Here is a 9,750-nt window from a genome sequence, read left to right on the forward strand (position 1 = left end):
GTGATGTAAGACAAGTGTCGTCGAAGCTTAGTGATGTAAAAACAAAGCGCTTCATGGGAGGCAAACCCAAGTGTTTAATTTTTCTTATCTTTTAGTTAGGTTGTTTGCATGAATAAATTGTTAGAGTGTTGGTGTCTTGATTTTTATGATGCTTGTCTTTTCAATTTTATTATGGGGTTTTTAAAGTCAGTTGTGTGTTTTCAAGTGGAATTGGCGAAGTATGGTCGTTTGAGCTCTATTTTATGGTTTTCACTGGTAAAATTTGCATAATGTATACACATGTTTAGAAATTTTCTGAGCACTGTGATTTTTCTAAGTCATCCGAGGAGAAAACACAGGCGTGTGGAATTTCGCACGCCCATGGAGTTTCGCCTGCAAAGCTCTTCCACGAGAAGGCACGAGGGGGCGTCGCGGTGCCGCTCGTAAATGATTGTCACATGCCCAGTGGGTAATTTTTCGCCTGCGAGGGCGTGTGAATTTCCTGCAGAGTTGGGCGGATTATCCCGAGAGCACGCAGAGGCATGGACTCGCCCCTGTGGGCGACCTTGTGAACCACACATGGGCGTGGGTAATTTCCCACATGCCCATGCGAAATTCTGGAGGGAGTTCTTTCCATCCCGAGACACGCAGTGTGGCGGCCCCACGTGAGTTGGGCATGTGAATGTCCACGCCCGTCGCGGAATTCCCACGGGCGTGTAGAGACGACTGACAATATTTCTCGGATATCGAGTGAAGCCCAGCGGGGGTGTGCGTCCGCCCCTGTGATACCTTTGTTTAAGGGCTCACGGGCGTGGGCTATGCCACACGCTCGTGTGGATCTCCGAGGGAATTAAAAGGCTATCGCTCTCCCAATACAATAGTCACACCTTGCTCCTCAACGTGACCCTAGGTAGCTCAAAGAACATCTTCGGACATTCTCTTGACCTCCTCTTTAGCGTCTTTGAATCAATTGATTGTGCATTGTGCGGATTTTAGAGTTTTTTTTGCTTCAACTAATCGGTAAGACCTTATTTCTTCTCATCATCGACTTCCTTTGAGTCTAGCTAATTACATGCGATTTAAATGGATAATACACATCGGTTTCTTGCTAAAATGGTTATGATTTGTTTTTGAGAAGATCTGGGAGTGAGATGGGGTTGTAGTTGTGAGAATGACTGTAAAAGCCGTGTGTTTTTCCACATGACTGTGAAAGTACACAGGCGTGTGGAATTTCCGCACGGCCGTTGGTTATTATTTTCCTGTAGAAATTAGTTGATTTTCTTTTCTAATACATGCAGGTATGGCCACAAGATCAAAGAAAGCAGTTGCTAAATGTCCTAGAGGTCCTACCTTACGAGTGGAAGTCATGGAATTCACACTTCACGAGCATCGACCTCGGTTTGAGCGGTTAGCGAGCTTAAGTTTGGTCAAATGAAATCCGGATGTTGGGTTACTCGGGAAGGTGTAACTAGCGAGATGACATGGCTAATGAGGTCGAGAAACTATTATCGGTCGATAGTTGGCACAAGATATTGAATATTCATGACCACTGCTATCCAGTTCACTCACTCTAGTGGTGCTTGCTTCATTTTAAGTTCGAGCTCTCTTTTGCTCATTTTGATAATGTCGAGCTATTGGGTTCGAGCTTTTGGAGCAATATCATAGTATGAGCGTCTGCACGGTTCTCCACTAGACTTGGTTTATACGATGAGGAGTATAATGAGACTAAGGAGTATGAGAGTCTCCCAATTGACATGTCGGGTTTATCTCCCACGAGGCGTATAGAATACTATGTGGTAAGAGGCGATATGAACTGGAGTGTTTAAGGCCTCATGTTTATCTCGACCTAGTAATGAGTCACGATGATAGCACAAGAGTCATAAATAAGCAAGAACTTACATGACTTATTCTCCATGGTGCGGAATGAGCCGGTCCATCTGGGATACATTTTAGCGGAGTATTTGAAGCATCAAGGACAGTATCCCAGACTAGGTATCATTTTCTCGGGTCCATACATTACTAGACTCATTTTTGGGGATGGGTCTATGCGAGGCCCTGTCAGTGAGACCAAGAAGACAATCATACCGGCACCACAGGGTTAGAGACAATGAGGCTCATGGTTTTGGTCCGTAAATATCCAAATGGTGGTGTATGTCTTGAATATACCATTCGAGGATAATGGTGATGAGCCCTCGATCCGGCACTCAATGGAGGCTGAGCCACCTCAGCGGTGGAGAACATACCCTGTCACGTTCGTTTACACCATCTCAAACCCATGATCGCTTTGAGAGGCTCGAGAATGCTTTAGAGGAGTGCGGGCGGAGGTGTCCGAGATCGAGGGCCCGCATAGCCGCTCAATACAGAGTTCATGGCACGCTTCAACGTATTACATGTAGATCTTAGAGCGAGACGTCACATCCTCATTTGTTTTTGCGACCGAGGGACTCCCTCGTACTCCCTAGACATCTACGGCACCCCTCATCCCCCTACCTCGAGCACGGTGGACCCACCATGTGCATCTTCACAGCAGCGGCCTTAGCCCAAGGGTGACACCGACATTTGATTTTTAGTTCTTTTTCTTTTATGCATTTTATTTTAGACTTGCTCACTCATAAAGGATTCTCCTTCTGAGTTTATTTTCATTTTGCATCTTGAGTTGTATTCATTATCTATCGTTTATATATACTAGAGATATTTTGTTTTTATTGAGCTTCACTGAACCCCCTCGTGTATGCGTACAGATGGTCTTGTCTTCTTGGGAATTGAGACTTAGTCATGGGCACTGACCAAGGTGCTTAGGCACTTAGCCGTGTGAGCTTCACACCCCAGGTCGAGACACTACCCCCCATGGAATTAGCTTCATCAAACGCAACACTAGGAGTTAGGGGAGTATTGTTTTGATTGCTTCTCCCACATTTTCTTTTGAATGATATATATTTTTGAGCGAGCTTGCATGTGTACATTGGGGACAATGTACAACTTAAGTGTGGAGGGGAAGTTTCATAGTGCACACATTCTTTTCTATTGTTCTTGATTGGTATATGCTCACATAGCCAATGGATGTTCACCTATAGTTGCAAGGATTGTATTCTTGAGTTAAAGAGAATTTCTAACATTGAATGTTTTCATGCTCTAATTTTTGCTTGAATGTCTAGGAATTTTTTGCCCTGATTTATACTTGTTACACTACTCACTTATTAGACTCTTTTTGGAAACTGAAGTTTGATGTTAAAGGGACTAGTTATAGTTATTTCTTGTGTTGAATTCAGTGTAGTTTTATTGGTTATTTGTGCTTGTGGGTGGAAAGGGCTACCACCTATGAAGTATGAAGCTACTCTCATAAATCGGATACTAGTTATGCCCCTAATGAGAGAAAGAGCTATCTCATAGGGATGAGTGAAAAGCTACCACTCCGGTGAAAGATCTACCACCTCGAAAGTGTGAAAGCCACCTTAGCGAGCCGCTTTGGAAAGTTATACCTTAGAGGGATGTGTGAAGCTACTACCATCTTTGAAATTGTTGTCACTTTTGTAGATAAATAAGTCCTTGTACTTAGAACTTTGAGGAGTATACCTTTGGTTGTTTTGAGTGAGTTCACACACGTACATGATTTCAGGTTTGTTGTCCTTTTTGATTCAAGTTTTTAGCTAGGTCATTGATTTTTATATTTAATGTTAAAATTTCCCTTACATGTAGAATGCTCTCTTTGTATACTTTGGTGAACCTAAGGCCAAGCACTTTCAATATTTTCTTCATTGATGTACAGAATGTTTAATTTTTGCTTTAGGACAGGCAAAAGCTTAAGTGTGGGGGAGTTTGATATGTGCTTGTGCGATATGAATGCGAAGCATTCATTCCTTATGTTGAGCATTACTTTTCTCGGATTTTTACACTAATATGTGTGTTTTTATGTTACTTTCGTGCAGGTGGGGTTGTGATGCCGAGTATGAAGGAAAGAAGCCAATGTGGAGCACAATGCACTGATTTTTGGAGAAATTCTTGCTAAGGTTCAAACGCAAAGACATAGGTCTTGTGTGAGATACTAGAGTGTGTGCCAACCTCCTCGTATTCTAGTTGGTACATCCATTTGGAGGGGTACAAAGGCAGTCACACTCGAGCAATCCAACTTATGCACATAGAAAAAGAGCTCCACCAAGTTTTTTATCATTGAAGAAGCAAGTGATCCATGGCGTGAGCGTGTGCCCGTTTGCATTACTCCGATGAAAGTATGGATTCGGGAAGCTATTCGGGGTCGGATCTCTGTAGCGAGTACTTATAGCAACACGGTAGCAAGTACTATAGCAAAGCCCTTGTTCACTCGTACCTGAGAAAAGCAGAACTTGGAGAATCCACATGGGCGTGTGGAAAGTTATCCACGCCGTTGGAAATTCCGCGCGGTAGCGTGAAGCATCCACGCCCATGTAGTCGCCCGATTCGACCCTATTTAAAGCCGAATCAGCCCGATTTTTAGGATTCTTTTCTCCATCTTTTTCCCAACTTGAGAGATGGCTTGGCTAGGGATTTTGAGGGGTATTGGCCAAGGTTTTTGGAGAGGTTCTCACGGCTCCGACATCGTCATTCCTTAGGGAGGAAGATTGGTAGGGGGAGCTTCCATCGAGGCGCATCCTATACCCCTGGGACGAGGGAATCCTTCGACTGACGAGTAGAGGACTTTCCACAAGACCATCAACATGACTATTGAGGGGGTTTCTTTTATGGATTAATTGTTTTTACATTCTATTTCTTTTGATTGTACTTAGCTTCATGGAGAGCTAAACCCCTAGTGGGTACTTGGGAATTTGTGAACCCTAGGATATAATTGTTTTTATTGAATCTCTTTATTATGCTTTTCAATTAATTGATGTTTATTGTGAGTTCCAATCTTGAATGCTTGATTGTATGAACATTTCCCCTAGAGTGACACTAGGGTTGAGAGTTCTTGTTGGTAACCCTGTGAGTGAGTGACACACCACGAGCGTTAGACGAAGCTAGGTTAGAGAGGGTTGAAGGGTGAGTTGAGAGGTACAAGAGCGTCCCCTTTCCGCTCCGGCGTGATAGATTCTACCTCCGTTCTCGACTTCTTTGAGGTCATAATAGAGTGAATGGTCTAAGGGATGAACTTCCGTGGGGGCTTAGTTCGCGCTGCAACGGGTGAAGCGTTGAGGTGATCTTAGTATCTATGGCTCAATTATGGTTAGGGACCTTCCACTGGACCAAAGGGTTAGGGTCTATAATAAGGAAGAGATTTATCACTTGGAATCGCTAGAGCTCATGGCAACTCTATGGGAGTGCGAGGTTGAGAGGTTATCTAATTTCTCCTCCGGGACATGTATAGAGTTAGGCATAGTTGACCTTAGATTTGGGACTATGTAATTAAGGATTTTCCACGACTCACCATTGCATTGATTAGGAAGCATAATAGAGGGTTCTTGCACTTGAAACAATTATCCTAGGCGGAGCATTATCCGTAGTACCCCATCTTTATCGATTGCCTTACCCCTTCTTTACTTTTTGCTCTTTTACTTGTTGTTTTTTTATTGTTGAGAATTGAATCATTGTCACACTTATCATCATTGATCTTTCACATAGCTAAGAAGCGAATTAAGTATTTTTTTATCCCCTATTCCTCGTGGATTCGATCACGCAGCACATCCGGGATTATTACTTGACAAACCCGTGCACTTGTAGTAAAACAAACGTGAAGACACAAGTTGTAATCAAAGACATTTGGGTGTGTGCCAACCTCCATTGTACTCAAGAGAATACACAAATTGGAGGGTCATAATAGCAGTTTATGTAGCAAAATCAATGTAGCAATTATTGTTCACAGTTCACAGGAAATAGAATTCTGCAAATTCACTGGGTCGTGTGGAAATTCCACATGCACATGTCCATGCGCAATTCGACCCTATAAAAGCAACGATTTTCAGACATTTTTGGGGATTCCGATCCTATCTTTTTTTCATTTCCCCATCTTTGGAGGTGCTTGTGGCTAGGATTTGGAGAGGCTTTCGCTAGGTCTTGGGAGTAGTTCTAGGGCCTTCAATATCGTGTTCCTATGGAAGAAAGTTATTGGGGGGAGCTTTTGTCGCCATTGATATTGCGAGGTGTGCCCTAGGCTTAATGAGGGAACCCTTATAGAAGGCGAGGCATCTCCGGAAGACCATCAATCACGGACTACAAGGTGGTTTTATCTATGGATAGCATGCTTTTTAATTTTTTTATTTCATTGTTGATTGTATCTTGCTCCATGAAAAGCCAAACCCCTAGTGGGTGCTTGGACTAGTAAACCCTAGGATTATTTTGTTTCTTTAACCTTTATTATTCACACACTCCGTGCGTGTGACCCGTAAGTTCACTGGTTTGTCGAAGTAATAATACCCCGGTCAGTGGGTGATAAGTGTCTAAATGTAGGTGTTTTCATATATATATCGTATGCACTTTGCATGTATTTTTGTGAGGTTTGATGCCCTGTTTACGCTTAATCATCTATTATTTGCTTTGTAGGGCATATGGATGCCATGGAGAACAAGAAGATATCATTTTGGCAAAAAGAGAAGAAAACAAGAATTTCATACTACCCCCATACTACCCAGTATGGGGCAGTATCTGTATGTGCTGATTGATTTGGTGTTCTCGTCCGATTTCCATACTACCCAGTATCACGGGGCCATATGGAGGCCGTATGCACCCCGTGATGTAACGCGAATCTAGGGTTTCGAGTGCTATCGACTCCCCATACGACCCCCTATACGGCCCGTATGCCTCGGGGGTATATATACTCACTTTTAGGGCTGATTAAAAGACTTTTGCTGGCCGACTTTTTGTGGAGATCATTTGGGAGATCTTGGGCGACCTTGGGGAGGAGAAAGAGGGCGAGAAAGCTAGAAGATCATTGAAGCCCAAGGTCCAAGGCTCTCAAGGCAAGAAGGCAACATCATTCAAAAGGGGAGATCGATCACGACTTGAAGGAAGGAGAACCGCGGCTAAAGGAAGCGTCATTCAGCATTCCTTTGGAATACGATCCTCGTGTCTTTGCACGGGGTATTACTTGGCGATCCCGTACACTTGCGGGGAAGCGATCAAATTTTTGGCGCCGTTGCCGGGGACCATTAAGGAATTCTAGGAAACTTTTAGATTATTACTCTAGCCATTTCATTCTTTGCTCATTTGTTGTTTTTCTTTTCCCTTGATCTTAACTCTCTATCATTTTTTCTTGGTTGTGCAAGGTACTGTGCACGACACGGTCGAATCCGTCGCCTTTGATTACACCGGATAGTGAAATTGAAAGAACTTTGTGTCAGAGATTGAGAGAAGTTGGTGAAGGGTCGGGTACACAGAACATCGAAATTGAAGATAGAGTGTCTACAATCATGGCCGAAGAACGACGTACTTTATCCGAATATGAGAGACCCCAATTCACGGGTGATGAGTTCAGTGTTCAAGCACCGTCAATGGCATCCAACAACTTTTAAATTAAAGCAAGTACAATCGGCATGATCCAAAATTCAGTCCAATTCAATGGTCTTGCCCATGAGGATGTGCATGACCACCTTTCCCGGTTCCTCCAAATTTGTTTTACATTCAAGATCAATGGGGTGTCGGACTATGCTATCCGTTTGAGATTATTTCCATTAAGTTTGAGAGATGGAGCTTATCGTTGGCTTACCTCATTGTCTCCGGGATCTATTAAAACATGGAAGGACATGGTGGAGAAGTTCCTTGGAAGATATTTTCTGGCAAGCAAAGCGGCGAAGTTGAGGCAAGAAATTTCAGCCTTTAAACAAGGGGAGTCCGAAACATTGTTTGAAGCTTATGAGAGATTCAAGGATCTCCTTAGAAGGTGCCCCCACCATGGTTTTGCTTCATGGATGCGAGTACAAATCATTTACAATGGGCTAAATTATGCTACTCGCCAACTCATTGATGCCACGGCGGGCGGTTCCCTTAGCAACAAGTACCCCGATGAGGCCGAGCAATTACTTGAGTCAATGGCAAGCAATGAATCACATTGGGCCTCAAGGGGATCTTCACAAAAAGACTGCTGGGCTTTATGAAGTAAGTAGTGATAATGCCTTAGCCGCAAAGGTTGACGTGTTGACTCGAAAGATTGATCTTCTTATGGGCGTAGTTCAAGGCCGAATCGGTGCTAAGTTGTAGTACTTGCGGTGGTGGGCACGGTGCAGCCCAATGTCTGATTGCTAGCTCGTCTGTTGCATCCGTTGAGAATGGGGACTACATTGGGGGGCAACACAATCAAGGGAACCCATATAGTTCAACTTACAATCCGGGTTGGAAGAACCACCCAAATTTTTCATGGAACCAAGGCCAACAACAACAAAGAGGTGCACCACCTCAAGGATCTCAATTTCAACAACCGGCCGTTGAGAGGAAGTTTTCCACTGAAGAGATCCTTGCCAAGTGCATGCTCAGTACCAATGATAGGTTCAATAATCTAACTAGTAGCATGGATGCACAATTTGGCAAGGTGAATGCTCAACTCACTCAGCATGCCGAGCAGTTCAGTGAAATAACATCTGTTTTAAGAAACCTCCAAGCTTCTGTGAAATCTCTTGAGCATCGAGTGGGGGAGCTCGTGAAGGCACATTCTGAACGTCCTCTAGGTTGTCTTCCAAGCAACACAGAAGACAATCCAAGAGAGCACTTAAAGGTCATTGCTCTTAGAAGCGGGAGGCAAGTGGAGACAAGGGTCGAAGTTGACTTAAGTGTCAGGAAAAGTGGGGTAGCCTCCAGGGAAGACCCCAAGCTAGTTGAAGAAAACAGTGAAGACAAAAATCTGGGCATAAATGACAAGTTCCAACAACAGGGACCAACAAAATCATCCGAGTACAAGCCTCCGATCCCCTATCCAACAAGATTGAAGCATGACAAGGAGGATGTTCACTTCAGAAAATTCATCAACATCTTCAAACAACTTCATTTGAACATCCCGATAGTTGAAGCGTTGACTCAAATGCCGAAATATGCCAAGTTTCTAAAGGAGCTCCTCACAAATAAGAGAAAGTTGGAAGAAGAAGGCACGATTGCACTTACGGGGAATTGCTCGGCTATTCTAGAAAAGAAGCTCCCACAAAAGTTGAAGGATCCGGGTAGTTTCATTATTCCATGCATGCTTGAAGGTGGAGTCCAAGAGAATGCTCTAGCGGACTCGGGGGCTAGCATAAACGTCATGCCCTACACCATGTATTTGAAACTTGGCTTGGATGAATTAAGGCCCACGAGGATGACCTTACAGTTGGCAGATCGATCAACAAGAAAACCTCAGTGGGATTGTCGAAGATGTGATTGTGCGAGTGGATAAATTTGTTTTTCCGGTGGACTTTGTCATCATGGACATAGATGAAGATGTGGAGATACCACTAATTCTTGGCCGACCATTCCTCAGCACCTCGGGTGCCTTAATTGACTTGAAAGGAGGGAAGTTGGCGTTAAGAGTCAGAGAAGAGGAAGTGGTGTACACTTTGCCGACTGCCATGAAACATTCTTTAGATCATGATGACACACTTTATTTCGTTGATGAAAGCGATAGGGTTGATTTCGATTGTGTGCGAGAGGTGCTCTCTTTAAATCCTTTGGATGAATATTTGGGGGAGTTGGAGAGCGAAGAAGAAGAAGAACCTCATCGTCATCCTCCAATTCACAATTTGAAGCCACCAAAAAGAGGGTATCCTGTACTAATGCTAAAGAAAAAGAAAAAGAATCATTTATGAAGAGAATGTGGAGGGAGATCCATGGGAGAAAAAAAGAAAG

General features: G+C 43.6%; 1 non-coding gene across 1 annotated transcript; it reads right to left on the reverse strand.

Moving 5' to 3' along the window:
* Nucleotides 1–7,733: 7,733 nt before the first annotated feature.
* LOC120255465 lies at nt 7,734–7,840 on the reverse strand. Its single transcript, XR_005535020.1, has one exon. It is a non-coding gene; the product is annotated as a small nucleolar RNA R71 (small nucleolar RNA).
* Between the last annotated feature and the right edge of the window lie 1,910 nt (nt 7,841–9,750).

The sequence above is a fragment of the Dioscorea cayenensis genome, unplaced genomic scaffold (genome assembly GCF_009730915.1).
Source record: "Dioscorea cayenensis subsp. rotundata cultivar TDr96_F1 unplaced genomic scaffold, TDr96_F1_v2_PseudoChromosome.rev07_lg8_w22 25.fasta BLBR01001018.1, whole genome shotgun sequence".
In the NCBI taxonomy this organism is placed as follows: Eukaryota; Viridiplantae; Streptophyta; class Magnoliopsida; order Dioscoreales; family Dioscoreaceae; genus Dioscorea; species Dioscorea cayenensis.